The 22,440-nt window shown below is 42.8% G+C and overlaps 1 long non-coding RNA gene across 1 annotated transcript; it reads left to right on the forward strand.

Annotated features, from left to right (window-relative positions):
* Positions 1 to 475: 475 nt before the first annotated feature.
* On the forward strand, positions 476 to 1,997 carry LOC135525743 (uncharacterized). The gene is made up of 3 exons (XR_010453208.1): positions 476 to 1,126; positions 1,256 to 1,352; positions 1,487 to 1,997. It is a non-coding gene; the product is annotated as an uncharacterized LOC135525743 (long non-coding RNA).
* The last annotated feature ends 20,443 nt before the right edge of the window (positions 1,998 to 22,440 follow it).

Consider the following 22,440-nt stretch of genomic DNA (forward strand, 5'->3'; position numbering starts at 1 on the left):
CCTCTTGCTCCTTCCCGGCAAAAGCAATGGCTATATAAAAGGTGAATAACGACAAGAAAGAAGTAAAATAGGGCTGTTTGAAAGAAACATTGCCCAATTTATTTGCAGGCAGAATACCGGGAGTCCTATGTGAAAGCAGTATAGAAAACAGGCGTTCTCGGTACTGCATTTCAACAGCATTATATTGTGTGTGTGCATGCATGCATCTGTTCATGCTCGTGATAGACCTGCCTATGTGTCCTATGTTGACATATGTGTCTACTGTCTAACAGAGCATCGCTGGAGGAACATTATGGAACATTAAATGTGGCTGACACTGCTGTCGGCAGCAAACATCTCACCTTCACCCTCAAGAAGGTAAGCCATGAAAGTGACACCATTGCATAATAAGCCACTGAAAGGGACAATGTGTGATTTGTGTACAACAAATGCTGCCTTCACAGTCCTGTCTTTTCAAATGGAGCAGTCTCTTTTATCCAGAGTCTTTTTCATTTTCTTCTCACTTGTAGTCCAGTCAGAATGATTCATGAGGAATGTGAGTGTGTGGGTGACTGTGGGTTGGTGAGGTCAACTTTCCATTTGACTACTGACTAATCTGGATTTCTGCTAATCCTGGGTTCAGTAACAGTAACAGAGAGCTTGTCATTGACATTTTACCTCCATCAGTCTGTTCTCCCAAACGTAGATGTTTACACAAAATAACGTACCGAACGTACCGGTTAAAGTTGACACTGCAGTGTATCCACTGTGTATAATCTGTAATGGTGCATGCAGAAGAGGACCAATGCCACAGGAAATGCCGTGTTTTGATCATGATCATTTTTGACTGTTGTTTAGGTTTTGTGTTATAACCCCAGATAAAGGTCGAACTCCCAAATCAGTCAGCGACTGACTCTTGTGTCTTGTATTTGTATCTTGTATCAGCACCCTTCGAAACATGCTTCAATTATCAATAAGTTGCATGGATATTGCAGTTTAAAAAAAACAATAGCATTGGTTTTGCACGGGACACTGATGGTGCAAGGCCAAGCTAGGTTTGGGTAAGGCTCCGTCACGTGCAGAGAGACTGATGAGGGTCTGCTGGGTGAGCTGGAGGAAGCAGTGCCAAGGTCAACATTGATTACAGGTTTGACAATAGAAAAGCTATTTTTTTTTTGCACAAGGTCGCTTAATCATACTCCAATGAGAAGTATCTCTCTCTCTCTCTGCCTCCCTCTCCTCTCTCTTCCTGTCCTTTTTCAATGATCTCCTTCAGTCGGAGCAGCAACAGCGGCGGCAGCAGGCAGAGCGTGATCACCACGAGGAGAGGAAGAAGCTGAGGAGGTCCGCAGGGCACCTGTCGAGTGAGAGAGGTAGAGGGGGATTTAGAGGGAGGGGTGGGAGTAGAGGCAAGGGGCACTACTGAGGTAGAGGTAGTGGAACTACACTGTGACACAAATGAAAGTCAAATGATTCAAAATCTGTTTGAATCACTTCTTTTGTGCAGCTGCTCACAGCCATTTCCCAACTTAATTTGTGGCAGAATGACACTTTGTTACCGTCTGGGAGTTGAGAGGTTGTGATGCAAAAGTGAGCTGATCGATTGTGACCTGTCCTGTAACACAGTTATGAAGATATATTGGTGGAGCTGCTATGAAAGGATACAGTGTGTATTATCTATTGATTGCAAAATGTTGTGATTGTGTGGTGTATGCAATTTGTGCATCCACGTATGTGCACTTTTGTGTGTGCCTTCAGAAAGTATTCATACTCCTTGACTTATTCCACATTTTGTTTCAGCCTGAATTCAACATTTATTAAATTGTTTTGTTCTCACCCATCTACACACACACTACCCCATAATGACAAAGTAAACACGTGTTTTTGATGTGTGTCCATGAGAAGCTCCTGACATTCACTGTGTCCTTTTTTTACTTCACAATCCTACTTTTCCTGTAGACTGAACATGTCTGTGTTATGCTCTGTGCTTGACACATAAAAAATGTGTACTAAACTTATAGCTCCCTGGTCTGTGCTATGTTCTTATAGTGGCCTTGTGATCCCTGGGGATGCAGTTCTATGTTGGAAGAAGCTATCCACAAATAAGTCCAACAGTTGGACACAAGGTCTCAGTTGTATGGGGAAAGTTGTATTTTATTAACTGACATACCATTTATAATGATTAGCACCCGAAAATACATGTCCATCCACTGTCATGTCCAACAACTCTAAAGTGCTTCACAAATATATTTTACTTCCTTGGTATGACATAAGTATTCCTTGGTATGACTTTCTGTGGATATTAAACAGCCATTATTTCATTCCAGTCCAGACAGATTAAAAAAGAAAGAAAGAGGAAAAAAAGGTGAAGACGTCCTGAGAACATGTAGCTTTCTCCGTTTGACCTCTCATCCCCCTGGTTCACACTTGGCTGGTCCTCCTGTCTCCTGCCCTGGCCTTTTTGAAATGGGAGGTGCTGTGCAATTCACCCCGGCCCCCTCCCAAAAACACTGCTGCCTGGGGCCTCAAACCATGAGGCTTTAGGCACCGTCTGCCTCCATTGCTCTTCCTTCCCGCCTGTTTGGTGCTTGACCCTCTACCCTAACTAGTCCCACCAAGAATTGTTAAACTCATTTTACTTTGCCCAGCTCATCGTGAGTGGAGTATGATATACAAATGTAATCCAAATGTTAGATGTCTAAAGAAAGTTTAAGCTATGCCTTCTAGTCTCCATTGTTGGTTGCTGCAGAGTGAGATGTGTAACATGTAATGCAAAATACAATCAATTATCACCTATGACAAATCAACTTCCTAACTCTTAAATGTCTGCAAATCTCCTATTGACGTCAATGCATTTACTCAAACGTCCAAGTTATGCAAGCATATCTCAAGATTCAATGGTATCATTCAAAAGGAAGGCCTTGACCATATAGTCATGTGTATAGTAAAGCTGACAAAATTGAGTGCAGTCAGATACAGAAATAATGAGGGATATTGAGTGTCTTTGAGGAGTTGAGGCTTGTGGTTTTCATACAATAATGACATTTCAGTTGGTGAAGAACAGGGAACTCTTTCTTCATGGCACAGTTGTGTGGGGTGGTGGTTCGGGGTGCATGGGCAGTGGGTAGATGATGTAGATCTGAACAATGGAGATGCAGTAGCTTTCCTAGCCTTTTGTATCTTAACCACTGTTGTGTGCTGTCAGAGGGTCACATAGCTGATCGCCCCGGCCTACTTTTTCTCATTGTTTGGCAAGAAAAGAGGGAAAGAAAGTGAGAGGGTGACTGAGTGTCACCACCAATCATACTTACATAAGAGGCGCATTCAAGCTGTCAACTGAGCTATTAAAAAGGGAACTTTGGAGAAATTGATTTCATTCAGGCCTGAGGTTGTTTGTCGTTTGATAACTTATCCTCAGACAGCTAACTGATTGATGTGGGAATGGTTAGTCTATCTTTCTCAGGTCTGGACAGTGGGTCACGCTTGTTGTTGTTTTGGCAGGATCCTTTTTTTTCGCGCTCAACAAAACCATCACCATGGATACGCCAGATCTAGGCCACAGGAAGTGGGTCAAGCTAAGTTGGCACTTCCTGGAGCACATCACTCTTTTTCCAAGATAATACAAAGAAAGGAAAATAGGATGCATTTCTGTTTAGCCTGTCTAAAATCAGCTCAGAGCATTGTATTAGTCTGTTACCTCTGACCTTTTTTGGCAGTTGTATGCCTACTGCTTACAATTGTATTTTGTGTTATTTTGAATACTCCATCTGCCAATTAACTGACCTGCTCAATGAATTCATCCTTTATTTAACCTAAGATGACAGTTTGAAAACTTGGGATGTGTCTCCTTTGAATACGTTCAAACAAGCTTCCAAACGATGTGTGAAAGATTGTTTCACTACAATCCCATCATTAATTTATTGGAATAGTATTTGATCGAATCACCAAATCATGATATATTGGGGTGGCAGGTAGCCTGGTGGTTAGAGCATTGGGCCAGTAACTGAAAGGTTGCTGGATCGAATCCCCGAACTGACAAGGTAAATATCTGTTCTGCCCCTGAACAACGCAGTTAACCCATGTCATTTTAAATAAGAATTTGTTCTTAACTAACTTGCCTAGTTAATTAAAGGTTATATCTCTTGAACGACTGCCACACTGACTCATTCACAGCAAGACGAGCAGTAACTTCCTCAGGCAACCAAAATGGGCATTTTTACCAGCATGCACTGCTTCAGCGGGCCAAAGCCGCCCAGACAAAAGAAGCCGAGGTGGGGCTGCTTTCACAGAGTAATCCCCTCCACTGTGTGCTTGAATAGGCCTCCCTGAGAAGCGACCTCACACACGTCACCATCTGAGCTCTGACGTTGGTGTGTAAAGTGAAGAGCAGGGGCCAGGGGAGAGGGTGATTTTCAGGAAAAACATAACATTTTTACTTCTGACTGCTTTTTGACCCTGGGTAGTTTTTTCATCATCACTTGACCATTCTTTGTCAGCGCTTTCAAAGATGGGTCCTCTGAGCATATGGAGAATTGTATTGGTTTAATGAGAAATCCAGGGTTCAAATGACAAGGGTGCTCTGGTGTTGCTTTCTTGGCACTATGTAAACTTCAGCCCGTGCCCAAGTAATTAGCAGTGACATTGTGTGGGAATGTTAGAAATGTTGAAGAATGAACTGTGTAGCCTACTTATGCGTATAGGTGTGTGGACAAATCCCAATGAGACCGATTCAGCCGTAGGACATTTTACGCCTTTCCTAGGGCGTGGTTCCCTTGCGCACACTAAATACATTGAATTTAACCCCAGAAAACAAACCTAATGGGTGGTCTTTATTAGCAAGGAGTTTTTATTATTTTATTAAATTCGTTTTTCTGTTCATTTCTCTGAAGCAATCCCTTTAAATATGGTGTACCGTTTTCATTTGATTGTGACAAGACTTGAATGTAGACTAGAGAATGCTTTCAGAATATAGAGGGAGAGCCATGAAACATGCACATTTGTCTCCATTTCAGAACTCATGGTTAGATTTAAAAAGAGTCCGATTTTAAGTTTGGGGAATAATCATGAATCCCACTTAATGGAAAAATACAGCCTTTACACACAAACAAAAGAAAGGTGGTTTGATTAATTTAGAAAATTGCCACATGTAGTTTGTTGGAAGTAGTATAGCTTACAATATAATTATATTATGGAGAATAGTATGACAAATATACCTTAATTACCCTCACTGATGTGCCAAGTCTTGCACGTGGGCCAAGTTTAAAGTAATGGTTTGTGCTCCATAAGGATTTAATAAGCCTGCATTTTTACTTCAATTTGTATTTGGCCTTCGTTAAACAGTATACACTATTACTTGACCCTGAGCCACAACCACAAGGACGTGACAGCGTTTACAGAGAAAACAAAAGTTAGGCTAAATAAAACAATGGAATGATACAAATGTAGAGAAGGGAACATAAACTAAATTGGCAGTAAAATATACATAGTTATTACTTATGGTCGCTACCGATAGTGACTAAAAATATTTAACAAGCAGGAAAAGTCTAGGAATATTATTCAAACATTTTAGAGAGCACAAATGTCACTCTTTGCCTTGCCATCCAATTTGGCTAATGTATCTAAAAATGTATCGCTGCAAGTTGTAAAGCCATGCAACTAAAATGCTGCATAATGGTCTGAATTTTCCCCAATGTCAATAAGGTCTTCCAAGACTAAAACATGTAATTCATAAAGAGAGTGAGAGAGCTTTTTTGGAGGGAAACACTTTTGTCTCCATCTCTCACTCTCTGATCCCTCTTTTGTCTCAACTCCTCCTCTTCCAGAAGGATGGGTGGAGCGAAATGTGCTGATGTGGGGCATTTTTCCCAACTTTCCAACATGACATTTGGCTGGAGAGTGATCTCACTGCCGTCTGGGCATCTCTCCTACCTCCACTGCTGCCCTCCGTCGCCAGTAGAGAACCCAAACTGCTCGACCCCTACGCACCGTTAAGTAGTCAAAATATATCCCATGAAAAAAGTAGCTTTTCCGCTCTGTCCCTGCCATACCGCAAATCTAACTTTGATGACTCTGACTTGAAAGGCCCAGGGAGAGACGGCTCAGAGATGAAAGCATTGTGACCGTCAACCAGGGCAGAGAGACATGCTGAGTTGGCAGAAAAGGCCTGCACAAGGCTTCCTTATGCAACTCATCGCCCACTACAGTGGACTGGGTGGCATGGATTGGTAGTAAAGGTTGAATATGTCCAGTCAAGTGTCACAAAATCCAACCTGACTGTTTCACTGTGATCTGGTTTTAACCATTGACTGAATAGCCTCTTTGCAGCAAAGCAAATTCATTAATTATCCTCAAAATAAAACTTGAGTTAAACAAGGATGGACCACAAACATGTCAAGAAGTGAAGAAGTCCAATTAGATTGATCTCCCCTCCACTCTTTTTTTAAACAGTCGTTTTCTACCTTCGACTGAGTTACTGGTGCAGCTCTGTAAATTTGAGTATGCGTACATACTATTGAGCATTGAGCAAATGTGCATTGCTGCGCTTTCAAAATGAATGTTGGTGTGAGGCTGCTTTCTAGGAGTTGTTGATTGGTGAATAGTCTTTATCGATCCCCGAAGGTGAAATCTATCACTTGGTATTCGTGACAGTCTGTCTAGATACAAATACTTTAGCTGGCATCCTTGGTAGCACAGATTCTGAACTATAGTCAGTGCAGTGTCATGAGCTGCTTTGACCGTCACCCCTAATGGTTCTCATGTCCTGGCATGACCCCAATGGGACTTGGGACAAGCGTTCAGGCAATGATCATAGGGATAAACATTCCGCCTTACACACAGATGGACTTGAGAAACATTAAGGTTTTTCAGCCCAACACACACTTAGTTAGTGTGTATATACACTGAGTATACAAGACATTAGGAACATCTTCCTAATATTGAGTTGCACCCCCCTTTGCCGTCAGAACATCCTCAGTTTGTTGGGGCATGGACTCTACAAGGTGTCGAAAGAGTTCCACGGGGATGCTGGTCCATGTTGATTCTAATGCTTCCCACAGTTGTCAAGTTGGCTGGCTGTCCTTTTGGGTGGTGGACTGTTCTTGATACACATGGAAAACTGTTGAGCATGAAAAACCCAGCAGCGTTGCAGTTCTTGAAACACTCAAACTGGTGTATCTGACACTTACTACCATACTCTGTTTCAAACTTTTGTCTTGCCCGTTCGTCCTCTGAATGGCACATATACACTGAGTATACCAAACGTTAGGAACATCTTCCTAATATTGAGTTGCACCCCGCCCTTTAGAACTCCCTCAATTTGTTGGGGGATGGACTCCATAAAGTGTCGAAAATGATCCACTTTTGATGCTGACCCATGTTGACTCCAATGCTTCCCACAGTTGTAAAGTTGACTGGATGACCTTTGGGATGTGGACCATTTTTGATACCCACGGGAAACTGTTGAGCTTGAAAAACCCAGCAGCGTTTCAGTTCTTGACACAAACCGGTGTGCCTGGCACCTATTACCATACCCCGTTCAGTTAAATATTTTGTGTTGCCAATTAACCCTCTGAATGTCACACGTACACAATCCGTGTCTCAAGGCTTAAAAATCCTTCTTTAACCTGTCTCCTCCCCTTCATCGACACTTATTGACATCAGTAAGGGATCATAGACTGAAAGCTATGTCATGGAAAGAGCAGGCGTTCCTAATGTTTTGTACACGAGGTCACACACTGAATAGTGAATCAAACATGTCTGTACATGTGCATAGCCCTGGGTGAGGAACTGTTACTGGAAGAGGAGGGAGGGAGGTTGTACGGTATAGTGGGAGGAGATGGCCTAGATGCCAATAGCCTAAAATGGCCTCCTTTCCTCGCTTCAAGTTTACTTTTGGTAGCCGCGCCAACCCCCAACAACACGTCTCACGTTTTTTGTGTGAATGGGGTACTAATTAGTGGAACAAAATTCCTATTTGTTCCCTTTCCCAATGAATGAATAGTTCTAACATCCAATTTACACACTTCCACACACCCCTACAAACTCCTCCCCAAATGAATAACACTGGAACTTCAGAGATTGTTTAGAGCAAGACGGTGGGGTTAACAAAATAAATATTTGGTAATTTCACACTAACATCGCATGCCAGGAGCACCTGAATTGAAGACAATGCGTGCTCATCATGGGATGGTTGGGAAATAGGGGCTCGGGCATAGTCAAAACTTAATGGCATGTGTGTATGCGAAGGAAATACCAAAGAGATGAGGTGTGCGTGTGATCTCTGAAGTCACGCATGGAGAGAATGTACAGTGAGGGAAAAAAGTATTTGATGCCCTGCTGATTTTGAATGTTTGACCACTGACAAAATGATCAGTCTATAATTTTAGTGGTAGGTTTATTTGAACAGTGAGAGACCGAATAACAACAAGAATCAGGAAAACGCATGTCAAAAATGTTATTAATTGATTTGCATTTTAATGAGGGAAATAAGTATTTGACCCCCTCTCAATCAGAAAGATTTCTGGCTCCCAGGTGTCTTTTATACAGGTAATGAGCTGAGATTAGGAGTACACTCTTAAAGGGAGTGCTCCTAATCGCAGTTTGTTACCTGTATAAAAGATACCTGTCCACAGAAGGAATCAATCAGATTCCAAACTCTCCACCATGGCCAAGACCAAAGAGCTCTCCAAGGATGTCAGGGACAAGATTGTAGACCTACACAAGGCTGGAATGATCTACAAGACCATCGCCAAGCAGCTTGGTGAGAAGGTAACAGTTGGTGCGATTATTCGCAAATGGAAGGAACACAAAAGAACTGTTAATCTCCCTCGGCCTGGGGCTCCATGCAAGATCTCACCTCGTGGAGTTGCAATGATCATGAGAACGGTGAGGAATCAGCCCAGAACTGCACAGGAGGATCTTGTCAATGATCTCAAGGCAGCTGGGACCATAGTCACCAAGCAAACAATTGGTAACATACTACGCTGTGAAGGACTGAAATCCTGCAGCGCCCGCAAGGTCCCCCTGCTCAAGAAAGCAAATATACAATGGGGAGAACAAGTATTTGATACACTGCCGATTTAGCAGGTTTTCCTACTTACAAAGCATGTAGAGATCTGTAATTTTTATCATAGGTACACTTCAACTGTGAGACGGAAGCTAAAACAAAAATCCAGAAAATCACGTAAAATTTAAGTAATTAATTTGCATTTTATTGCATGAGAAGTATTTGATACATCAGAAAAGCAGAACTTAATATTTGGTACGGAAACCTTTGTTTGCAATTACAGAGAATACGTTTCCTGTAGTTCTTGACCAGGTTTGCACACACTGCAGCAGGGATTTTGGCTCACTCCTCCATACAGACCTTCTCCAGATTCTTCAGGTTTCGGGGCTGTCGCTGGGCAATATGGACTTTCAGCTCCCTCCAAAGATTTTCTATTGGGTTTAGGTCTGGAGACTGGCTAGGCCACTACAGGACCTTGAGATGCTTCTTACGGAGCCACACCTTAGTTGCCCTGGCTGTGTGTTTCGGGTTTTTGTCATGCTGGAAGACCCAGCCACGACCCATCTTCAATGCTCTTGGCCCCCTCCATCTTCCCCTCAAAGCGGTGCAGTTGTCCTGTCCCCTTTGCAGAAAAGCATCCCCAAAGAATGTTTCCACCTCCATGCTTCACGGTTGGGATGGTATTCTTGGGGTTGTACTCATCCTTCTTCTTCCTCCAAACACGGCGAGTGGATTTTAGACCAAAAATCTCTATTTTTGTCTCATCAGACCACATGACCTTCTCCCATTCCTCCTCTGGATCATCCAGATGGTCATTGGCAAACTTCAGACGGCATGGACATGTGCTGGCTTGAGCAGGGGGACCTTGCGTGCGCTGCTGGATTTTAATCCATTACATTTAGATGGTGTAGTGTGTTACTAATGGTTTTCTTTGAGACTGTGGTCCCAGCTCTCTTCCGGTCATTAACCAGGTCCTGTCATGTAGTTCTGGGCTGATCCCTCACCTTCCTCATGATCATTGATGCCCCACGAGGTGAGATCTTGCATGGAGCCCCAGACCGAGGGTCATCTTGAACGTCTTTCATTTTCTAATAATTGTGCCAACAGTTGCCTTCTCACCAAGCTGCTTGCCTATTGTCCTGTAGCCCATCCCAGCCTTGTGCAGGTCTACAATTGTACCCTGATGTCCTTACACAGCTCCCTGGTCTTGGTCATTGTGGAGAGGTTGGCGTCTGTTTGAGTGTGTGGACAGGTGTCTTTTATACAGGTAACGAGTTCAAACAGGTGCAGTTAATACAGGTAATGAGTGGAGAACAAGAGGGCTTCTTAAAGAAAAACTAACAGGTCTGTGAGAGCTGGAATTCTTACTGGTTGGTAGGTGATCAAATACTTAATGTCATGCAATAAAATGCAAATTAATTACTTAAAAATCATACAATGTGATTGGATTTTTGTTTTAGATTCCGTCTCTCACAGTTGAAGTGTACCTATGATAAAAATTACAGACCTCTACATGCTTTGTAAGTAGGAAACACTGCCGATTTTGCAGGTTATCAAATACTTGTTCTCCCCACTGTACATGCCCGTGTTTGGAGGAGGAAGAATGCTGCCTATGACCCCAAGAACACCATCCCCTCCATCAAACATGGAGGTGGAAACATTGTTTGGGGTGTTTTTCTGCTAAGGGGACAGGACAACTTCACCGCATCAAAGGGACGATGGACGGGGCCATGTACCGTCAACTCTTGGGTGAGAACCTCCTTCCCTCAGCCAGAGCATTGAAAATGGGTCATGGATGGGTATTCCAGCATGACAATGACCCAAAACACATGGCCAAGGCAACAAAGGAGTGGCTCAAGAAGAAGCACATTAAGGTCCTGGAGTGGCCTAGCCAGTCTCCAGACCTTAATCCCATAGAAAATCTGTGGAGGGAGCTGAAGGTTCGAGTTGCCAAACGTCAGCCTCGAAACCTTAATGACTTGGAGAAGATCTGCAAAGAGGAGTGGGACAAAATCCCTCCTGAGATGTGTGCAAACTGGTGGCCAACTACAAGAAACGTCTGACCTCTGTGATTGCCAACAAGGGTTTTGCCACCAAGTACTAAGTCATGTTTTGCAGAGGGGTCAAATTCTTATTTTCCTCATTAAAATGCAAATCAAATTATATTTTTGACATGCGTTTTTCTAGATTTTGTTGTTGTTATTCTGTCTCTCACTGTTCAAATAAACCTACCATTAAAATTATAGACTGAACATTTCTTTGTCAGTGGGCAAACATACAAAATCAGCAGGGGATCAAATACTGTTTTCCCTCACTGTGCATGCCAAAAAGAGAGCTGAAGCAGGATTGTAATGAATTGAATTTGTGCTGAATTCCTACAGCAGATGTGTTTGTCCAGCGGCATATTCATTGTTGAGTGGTAATAAAGAGTTATCTTTAGGGGGATCAAATTCTAAACCCTACAGTACAAATATAATGTATATAAACTCTGGCCAGTTTTAGGTACACCACCCCATTCACAAATGTATTGCTCCTTCAAACAGTGAGTCGGGTGGCCATGGCTTGCTATATAAAGCAGACACGCATCAAGGAATTAAATTACTGTTTCATTGAACATCAAAATGGCAAAACAATTGACCTAAGTGACTTTGAGCGTGGTATGATCGTCGGTGCCAGGCGTGCCGGTTCCAGTATCTGAGAAACGTCTGCCCTCCTGGGCTTTTCATGCACAACAGTTTCTAGGGTTTACTGAGAAGGTTGCGACAAATAAAAAACATCCCGTCAGCAGCAGTCCTGTGGGCAAAAACAGCTCATTCATGAGAGGTCAAAGAAGAATGGCAAGAATCGTGCAAGCTAACAGGCGGGCCACAAACAGGCAAATAACAGAGCAGTATAACAGTGATGTGCAGAACGGCATCTCGGAACGCACAACTCGTCAGTCCTTGTCATTGATGGGCTATTGCAGTAGACAGCACCGGGTTGCACTCTTATCAGCTAAAGTCAAGGCCCCTTCCTGCCTGGTGTCAACGTTATAGGCTGGTGGCGGTGGTGTAATGGTGTGGGGAAAGTTTTCATGGCACACATTAGGTCCCTTGATAACAATTGAGCTGCGTTGCCATGCCCCGAAGAATTCAGGCTGTTCTGGAGGCAAAGGGGGGTCCGACCTGGTACTATACTGAACAACAATATAAACGCAACAATTTAAACAATTTTACTGAGTCAATTTACTCAGTCAATTGAAATAAATAAATTGGAGCCTAATCTATGGATTTCACATGACTCGGCAGGGGCGCAGCCATGGGCCCACCCACTGGGGAGCCAGGACCAGCCAATCAGAATTTTTTTTTTTCCTCACAAAGGGGATTTATTACAGACATAAATACTGCTCAGTTTCATCAGCTGTCCCGGTGGCTTTGTCTCAGACAATCCCGCAGGTGAAGAAGCCAAATATGGAGGTCCTGGGCTGGTCCTGGGCATGGTTACACGTGGTGTGCTGTTGTGAGGCTGGTTGGACGTACTGCCAAATTCTCCTAAGCAACGTTGGAGGCAGCTTATGATAGAGAAATTAACGTTAAATTCTCTGGCAACCACGGTGAACATTCCTGAAGTCAGCATGCCGATTGTACTCTGCCTCAACTTGAGACATCTGTGGCATTGTGTTGTGTGACAAACTGTACATTTTAGAGTAGTCTTTTATTGTCCCGAACACAAGGTGCACCTGTGTAATGATCATGCTGTTTAATTAGCTTCTTGATATGCCACAACTGTCAAGTGGATGGATTATCTTGGCAAATGAGAAATGTTCACTAACAGGGATATAAACAAATTTGTGCACAACATTTGAGAGAAATAAGCCTTTTGTGCGTATGAAAAATTGCTGGAATATTTTATTTCAGCTCATGAAACATGGGACCTACATGTTTTATATTTTTGTTCGGTATAGATGGGTGTATGTGTGGTCTGGGTCAGTGTACCCTTGTGGATGTTTGTGTTTATGCTTGGATGTGTTTTGAGTGTGTGTGTTTTTGTACAATCATTTCACAATCTCTTTCAAGGAATCTTGATTCAATTTTAATTCAACTTTATTCTTCACCAATTAACATTGCAGACAACAACAAACAACATGATAAATGCACTTTCACCAGGTGAAATCCTGGTGACAAGGCAGAAAAGGTGACTCAACACTATTGGATAAGTACCGCCGCCCTGCGTCATCCATTGACTTATGCGGTACATGTGATTGTGTGTACACACAATGATTCCTGCTCGGGTTTCATAAGCAATCGCAACTTGGAGCAGAGGAAAATTGCCGGGTGGAAAATCCAACCCTAACAGTTTTAGGTCGACGCTTTTGTGTTGCGTGAAATCATCTGTCCCTCTCTCTTTAAATGTGCTGTGTTTATTTTCATGCCTTATTTTATTATATAGTCACCAGAGCAATAGGAACGACCTAGATCAGCTACCCACTCTCCCAGATCTGTGTCTGTGTGTATGATAGAGAGAGAGCGTGTGTATGAGAGAGAGAGAGAATGATAAAAGCAAGTCGTATCTAACCAAACTGCAACTGAGGGTATTCCATTAGCAAAGGGGAAAGGTTAAATGATTGTCTAACACATTGTACAGCTAATGCAGGGCTGATAATAGTTGGTCATTCAAACAACTAATTCTACTTCGGCTCAAGATCACATTGGGTAAAGTTTTCTGCCAAATTATCATATTCTAAGATGTTTATTACAAAGGAGCTTTTAACTAGTCACCCAGTGTCATAGCTAATATGTTACTAGAGCATGATGTACACACGAGGCTGAGAGTTATTGAGTCCAAAGATGGGAACACTGCAGTCCACACTCAGCAATAGTCAAACACACCTCATCACTGCCAAATGGTCATTAGGTCAGACTGCATTAATTGGCTCACCTCATAAGATCTCATCTTACCTGCCTGAGATCAGACTTAATTATTGTATCAAATCAGGCTATTGCTTTGTAAATGTATAGTCATTTCATAATGTAGCCTAACAATTATTTTATTGTACCTTTATTTAACGTGTTCACGCTACACGTTCCCCAAGGGCACCCCTCCCCCCCCACCCCCTCAACTCAAAAAGTGGTGCACAGAATGCAAAAATATTCTTAGAAATATTTAACCTCCACACATTAACAAGTCCAATAGCTCAAATGAAAGATAAACACCTTGTTCATCTACCCAGCGAGTCAGATTTCCAAAATGTTTTACGGCGAAAACATAGCACATATGTATGTCAAACCACCACAAAGACCCAGACGATATGTAGCCATTTTGTCGAACAAACGCAGGATTAAAAGAAAAATAATTCACTAACCTTTTGAAAATCTTCATCAGATGACAGTAATAGGACATGTTACACAGTACATTTATGTTTTTTTCAATAATATGCAATTTATATCCATAAATCTCAGTTTACATTGATGTCATGTTCAGAAAATGCTAAAAAATGTCCGGAGAAATTATAGATAGCTCCGCCAGATAACAGCAATGCACATCATAAACTTTGACTAAATATACATGTTCTACATATAGTTAGAAAGATACACTGCTTCTTAATGCAATCGCTTTGTCACATTTCTTTGTAACGTTACAGAAATCGTTTACTATTCAATAATCTGAGACGGCGCTCAGACATAAGCAATATTTCTCCGCTATGTTGGAGTCAACAGAAACACAAAATTACAACATAAATATTCCCTTACCTTTGATGGTCTTCGATCAGAATGTAGTGGAAGGAGTCATACTTACCCAAAACATTGTTTGGTTTCAAGTCGTGTGTCTTTGAATTAGCATATGCTTCAAGTTCCAGCTGAAATGCATCCAAAATGACTTCTGGTCCCGAACAGTTGCGCATCAAAACTTCAAAATTACATATTATATGTCGACTAAACTGGTCAAACTAAGTGCAGAATCAAGCTTTAGGATGTTATTAACGTACAAAACAATTGGCGATTCAACCGGACAAAAGCAATTCCTCTCTGACAATCTGGAATGGAGGAATGACTGTGTACAATTCGCGCCCGAACGCGCATCTATTTTCTCGCGACACTCACAATTTTGCCTGCCAAAGGGTCAAAGCTCGCGGGATTTGCACAATTAAACGCTCTACTGATAGAAGATATCTCGCGGAAGACATAGAAACTGTTCCCAGATCCATAGCTGGTTGGGAAGGGTGGGGGCGATGATGTCAAAGTTGGCCCAACTTTCTGAATGAGAACTAGTTTGGGAGATTGGCTGCCCTGTGAGTTCTGCTATACATACAGATATAATTCAAACGGTTTTAGAAGCTTTAGAGTGTTTTCTATTCAATTATTATTATTATATGCATATATTAGCAATTTTGGACAGATTTTTTTTTTCAGTTTACTATGGGCACGCAATTCATCCAAAGGGGGCAGTATTGTCCCGAGCCTTAACAGGTTTTAACTAAGGAAGTCGGTTAAGAACAAATTCTTATTTACAAAGATGGCTTAGCGGGGAACAGTGGGTTAACTGCCTTGTTCAGGGGCAGAACAACAGTTACCTTGTCAGCTCTGGGATTTGATCCAGCAACATATTATATGTTGACTAAACTGGTCAAACTAAGTGCAGAATCAAGCTTTAGGATGTTATTAACGTACAAAACAATTGGCGATTTAACCGGACAAAAGCAATTCCTCTCTGACAATCTGGAATGGAGGAATGACTGTGTACAATTCGCGCCCGAACGCGCTTCTATTTTCTCGCGACACTCACAATTTTGCCTGCCAAAGGGTCAAAGCTCGCGGGATTTGCACAATTAAACGCTCTACTGATAGAAGATATCTCGCGGAAGACATAGAAACTGTTCCCAGATCCATAGCTGGTTGGGAAGGGTGGGGGCGATGATGTCAAAGTTGGCCCAACTTTCTGAATGAGAACTAGTTTGGGAGATTGGCTGCCCTGTGAGTTCTGCTATACATACAGACATAATTCAAACGGTTTTAGAAGCTTTAGAGTGTTTTCTATTCAATAATTATTATTATATGCATATATTAGCAATTTTGGACAGATTTTTTTTTTCAGTTTACTATGGGCACGCAATTCATCCAAAGGGGGCAGTATTGTCCCGAGCCTTAACAGGTTTTAACTAAGCAAGTCGGTTAAGAACAAATTCTTATTTACAAAGATGGCTTACCGGGGAACAGTGGGTTAACTGCCTTGTTCAGGGGCAGAACAACAGTTACCTTGTCAGCTCTGGGATTTGATCCAGCAACCTTTCGGTTACTGGCCCAACGCTGTAACTACTGTGCTACCTGCCGCTCCATGGCTGTATCCATGTTGTCTTGATCTGGCTCTAATGTTAAGACTTGTGAAAGAGTTCATGCCTCTTTTCCATTGCAGTCCATGTGTGGATGCAATTATTGTTGTTGTGACAGCAGTCCCAGCTCAGACTAATCTTGTTTTGTTCAACAGAGCTCTACTACTTAGTGGGAAGAGCGGGATAGATAGAGACAAAAAATAAGGAAATGTGGGTCAACTTTAGAGCGTTGTGACCTTGTGTCAGTATGTGTGACACGTAGGCAAACTGTTTACACCACAGACTCACAGGAGATATGCACAATTTATTAGGTACACCCATCTAGTACTGGGTCGGACCCCCTTTTCCTCTAGAACAGCCTGAAATCTCTGGGGCATAGAAATGTTGCTCAATTGGTATCAAGGGACCTAACGTGTGCCAGGAAAAACATTCTCGACCAGCCTGTACCAGGCAGCATGGAGCCATGAACTCATTCTGCTTACACCAAATCCTGACTCTGCCATCAGCATGACGCAATAAACACCAGGATTCATCCGAGCAGGCAATGTTTTCCCACTCCTCAATTGTCCAGTGTTGGTGATCACGTGTCCACTGGAGCCACTTGTTGTTTTTATCTGATAGAAGTAGAACCCAGTGAGGTCGTCTGCTGCAATAGCCCATCCGTGACAAAAAATTACGAGTTATGCGTTCCGAGATGCCGTTCTGCACACCACTGTTGAACTGCGCTGTTATTTGCCTATTTGTGGCCCGCCTGTTAGCCTTCCCGATTCTTGCCATTCTCCTTCATCCTCTCATTAACAAGCTGTTTTTGCCCACAGGACTGCCACTGACTGGATGTTTGTTTGTCACACCATTCTCTGTAAACCCAAGACACTGTTGTGCATTGAAAGCCTAGGCGGTCGGAATTTCTGAGATACTGGAACTGGCGTGCTTGGCACCGATGATCATACCATGCTCAAAGTCTCTTATGTCACTCGTTATGCCCATTCGAATGTTCAATCGGACAGTAACTGAATCCCTTGATGCCTGTCTGCCTGCTTTATATAGCAAGCCACCTGACTCACTGTATGTAGGAGCGAACCATTTTTTTGAACCTAACAAACTGGCCACTGAGTGTTCTTGGCATGGCCAATACAACCCAAAACATGCGACGCAGACCTCCAGCCAGGATAGTTATTCAAGGCAAAATAACAGCGTGTGTTCTTTAACAGGTAGTTTGGGTGTACTGTTAAGGTGAAATGAGGATGCATATTGTGAAATAGGAACAACATTCACAAGTAATTGGAAGGTCAAGTTAACATTCAAATGCTAAATCCTCCCTTAGGGAAAAGATTGAAGTCAAAGTTCAGTATAACTGTGCAGGCCAGTCAAGTTTTTTCCACACTGATTTCGACAAACCATTTCGGTATGGACCTTGCTTTGTGAACGGGGGCAGTGTCAGGCTGAAACAGGAAAGGGCCTTCCCCAAACTGTTGCCACAAAGTTGGAAGGACAGAATCGTCTAGAATGTCATTGTATGCTGTAGTGTTAAGCTTTCCCTTCACTGTGCCGAGCATGGAGACAGTGACACTGAAGCATGCATGAGAGCACCAGCTGTTCCAGACGACTGTGTGATCACACTCTCTGTAGCCATGGGGAGTATGACCTTTTTAACAGGTCAACATTCAGACAAATTACCAGGACATGGTCAGCGCATGCTCTTGAGTACAACTGGCAATTGTCTTCACTGACATGTTCAACCTCTCCCTAACTGAGTCTGTAATGCCTACATGTTTCAAGCAGACCGCCATACATAGTCGCTGTGCCCAAGAACGCCAAGGTAACCTGCTTAAATGACTACCACCCCATAGCACTCAGGCCTGTAGCCATGAAGTGCTTTGAAAGGGTGTTGTGTCATGACCAACATCATCCCAGAAACCCTAGACCCACTATAATTAGCATACCACCCCAACAGATCCACAGATGACACAATCTCCATTGCACTCCACACTGCCCTTTCCCACTTGAACAAATGGTACACCTACGTGAGAATGCTGTTTGTTGACTACAGCTCAGCGTTCAACACCATAGTGCCCTTCAAGCTCATCACTAAGCTAAGGACCCTGGGAATAAACACCTCCCTCTGCAACTGGATCCTGGACCTCCTGACGGGCCACCCCCAGGTGGTAAGGGTAGGCAACGACACATCTGCCACGCTGATCCTCAACACGAGGGCCCCTCAGGGGTGCGAGCTAATTCCCATCCTATAGCCCCTGTTCACCCATGACTGCGTGGCCACGCACGACTCCAACACCATCATCAAATTTGAGTGGGGCATTCCTTTGCCTCAACTCAGGTTCACTATGGCTGTACACTCCATATCCCATGAACCTGGCATTCTAAACAAGCAGATAAATGTCTGGTAAATAAATTAGCCCTCAACCTGAGGCCTACTTCCTTCTCAGGAATGTGTACTTCTCAGGGTAGGTGGGCGTCCATCCACCAGAACAAGATGAGAAGCGAGGGTAGGGGCGGAGACGGGGCTTCTCGCCACTGGAGCATAGCAGATTGTGTTGCCTTCTATTCCCCCACCCCTTCTTTGTCTTTTCAACATTTGTATTCCATTGAGAAAAACAGTGCGCCTATTGGTTTTGAGGCCAAGTTTAAAGAATGACTTAATATGCTAGCAGGCGGTAAATGTGGAAGTCTGAATGGAAACTAACTCATGGTCATGAAAAGACAAAACTGCAGATACTCTATGCAGTCTTCATGATGCGTTAAATTTCCTATGAGAGGCTTTGAACTGAAACCCATATGACCAGCCTCTTATAAGTGTAATGGAAAAAGTACCTAACTCTCATGCTTGAGTAAAAGTAAAGATACTATCAGGTATGAAGGTAAGACCCAGATGCAGTCACGTCGAATGAACAATGGTTTAATAATCCAACGGGCAGGCAATATACAGGTCAAGGCAGGCAGTCGTCAGTAAACAAGAGGTGGGGCAACGGTACAGGTCGGCAGGCAGGCTCAGGGGCAAGCAGAGTGGTCAGGCAGGCGGGCTCAGAGTCAGGAGAGGCAAGGGTCAAACCCAGGAAGGCGAGAAAAAGAGACTGGGAAATGCAGGAGCTGAGAAGAAAAACGCTGGTTGACTTGACAAACAAGACGGACTGGCAACAGAGAACACAGGTATAAATACACGGGATAATGGGGAAGATGGGCGACGCCTGGAGGAGGGTGGAAACAATCACAAAGACCGGTGAAACAGATCAGGGTGTGACCAATACCTTAACAGAAAATGACTCAGGTAAAAGTGAAAGTCACCCAGTAAAATACTACTCAAGTAAAAGTCTAAAAGTATTTGGTTGTAAATATACTTAAGTATCAAAAGGGAAAGTAAATTAAGCAAACCAGACAGCACAATTGTCTTGTTTAAAAAAAATAATACAGCTAGCCAGGGGCACACTCCAACACTCAGACATAATTTACTAATTAAGCATTTGTGTTTAGGGAGTCCACCAGCTCAGGGGCAGTGGGGATGACCATGGATGTTATTTTTATAAGTGCGTGAATTGGACCATTTTCTGTCCTCTTAATCATAAAAAATGTAACAAGTACTTTTGGGTGTAAGGCAAAATGTATGGAGTAAAAAGTACATTATTTTATTTATGAATGTAGTAAAGTAAAAGTTGTCAAAAATATAAATAGTAAATTAAAATACAGATACCCCAAAAAACAACTTAAGTAGTACTTTAAAGTATTTTTTACTTAAGTTCTTTACACCACTGCCAATGTTTCCATATGTGCTATTGGATAACTAATGACCAAATTCTTAGATTTCACAGAGGGGTAACATCTAGCCTACTCCCAACCCCAAAGTCTCAGAAAGCAAGCATTGAGCCGATGGCGGCATGGAAAAGTGGTCCATCTGTTCTTTCAAGGAATCTCGAAGAAGAAACTTTGAAGAGGGATCAGGGTCAAACAATCAGTATTTCACTAAAGTGAACAGTGTTACTCATGTCCCTTTGTCCTGGTTGTAGACCTGGTTTGGAATAGGAGGTGAGTGGGGTTTAGTAGGATTTAATAGGTCTGATAGGCTTAACACTCGAAGTGTTCCGAAAACACGTTTTCATGTGATCACGTGATCTTTGTAAATTATCTTATTTGAAGTAAATGTGATAATGTGTGATTACATGTAAAGCAACGTGATAACATGAAACTATATGTGATAACATTCCAAAAACACATGTTACCACGTGAATTCCTGTGTTTTTTCCTGTACGGGTAGTTTTCAGTGGGACCTTTTGTCACTGCGGGCATCAGACGGTCACAGATCACCAACAGGGCCAGACAACTAAGCAACTAAGCATCAAGGGCACTGTCTACATGTGACCCCGCCAACATGTGTGTGTCAGCATGTCTGATACAGTAGAGAGGCTATCTGTACTCAATTACAGAGTAGTGCATAAATATTGGGTGTCCATTTCGGCTCTCCCCTTATTGCTCAATAGCAGTGCCTGGGTAAGCCTATTCGGGTCTCAGTGACCTCTAGAGATAAATCCAGAGAGGCCTGCCAGACACAGATAAGGTTCTACAGCAGACAGATGATGCATTTCTCTGTAGCCTGGGCTACTATTACATGTCATGTAAGTCTGTGATAACAGTCCCAAGTTAGTCACTGAATGATTGGATTGATCAAGATTGGGTCATTCAGGATGCTGGTACTCTGGGCACCCTCACCAGCTTAAATATACAGTAGGCTATGCTTCAGTGAATTTGCTTTGTAAATATTAATTTATTTGAGAAAAATCCTAAATTGTTCTTGTAGTAAGTCAACCAGTATCAGAAACCAGCTCATGTCTTAACAAACTATGTCATGTCACTTTGACACTGAATGCTGTCCAGATATGCCAAATGTGACCCACTTTCAAATGAAAGAGCAAAATGACCATTAGAGAGGTGTGAGAATAAATAAAGGTGGTCCGAAAAATACAAATTCCAGAGGAAATACACTGAGTGGAAGGAACACTTTTTCCATAAGACTGACCAGGTGAATCCACGAGAAAGCTATGATCCCTTATTCATGTCACTTCTTAAATCCACTTCAGTGGAGCTGAAGGCACAATAGCAGACTATTTTCAATTCAGAATTGTTTTACGTTGGAAAACTTAAAACTTATGTTAAACATGTTGGTCTGCACTGCAAAGTAGGCTATAAGTTGGTTGTCATTATGAAAGACATTTACAAGGCATGAGCCGGGTAATGAAGAGATGGGGTGGCAAATATGGATGATGAGGAAGAGATCTAGGTGACAACTAGCACGTTTTAGGAGCATGTAGAGGCTAGAGATAGCTAGACTACTAAATTGGGTTAAGGAACAGAAGGTGGGTATTGGAGAAAGGCCATCAGTGCGTGTTCTGCAAGCAGTACAATGGATAAAGGTGCTGCGTGAGCGTGGTGAATGGATAGATGTGGTTATGGACTGTGAGGAAGAAGTAGAAGAGCTGAATGCAGTGGGAAGATGTGCATTGAAGAATAATAACATTTTTGGAGAAAGTGGATCGCTGCCTTTTGGCTGATCCATATGTATTCTGAGGCTGGGTAGAAAATAAATTGGGTATTGTGAAATCGGTGAAGCTAGCTCGAAGTGGACTTGTGATGATTTTCTGTGTTTCTTCTGTCTAGAGGGAGCGGGCACTTCACGTGACTAGGGACAAGACCTGTGACTTGCTTTGCTCTCCGGAGCCCGGCGCCTTTGAAAACAATGGTTACTGTGATGGAGTTGAAGTGTTGAGGTGGAGCAAATGAAATTGCAGATTCCCTATGTCTGTGATGCCCCTCGTTCGGTGCGATGTAGACCCAGTGGCAAGTGTGGTGAAACTGAGAAGACACTTTCTGTCCTTTTGAGTTTTGAAGCAGTTTTTACCTGATACAGTTATGATATGTAAATGATCCAGTGAGAGCTTTTGTGTCGAACCCACTAAGGTGTTTCAGATGCCGAACCCACTGAGGTGTTTCAGATGTCAAGCTTATGGTCATGTTGTAGCAGGGAGATTCCAAGATGTGAGAAGTGTGCAGGAGGGCATAAGACAAAGAAATGTGTAGTATCGGTGGAAAAACTGTTTGTGTCAATTGTGAGGGTGGCCATTTTGCTGGGGATCAGAAGAGCCCGGTT

This window comes from Oncorhynchus masou, chromosome 32, assembly GCF_036934945.1.
Source record: "Oncorhynchus masou masou isolate Uvic2021 chromosome 32, UVic_Omas_1.1, whole genome shotgun sequence".
Classification (NCBI taxonomy): Eukaryota; Metazoa; Chordata; class Actinopteri; order Salmoniformes; family Salmonidae; genus Oncorhynchus; species Oncorhynchus masou.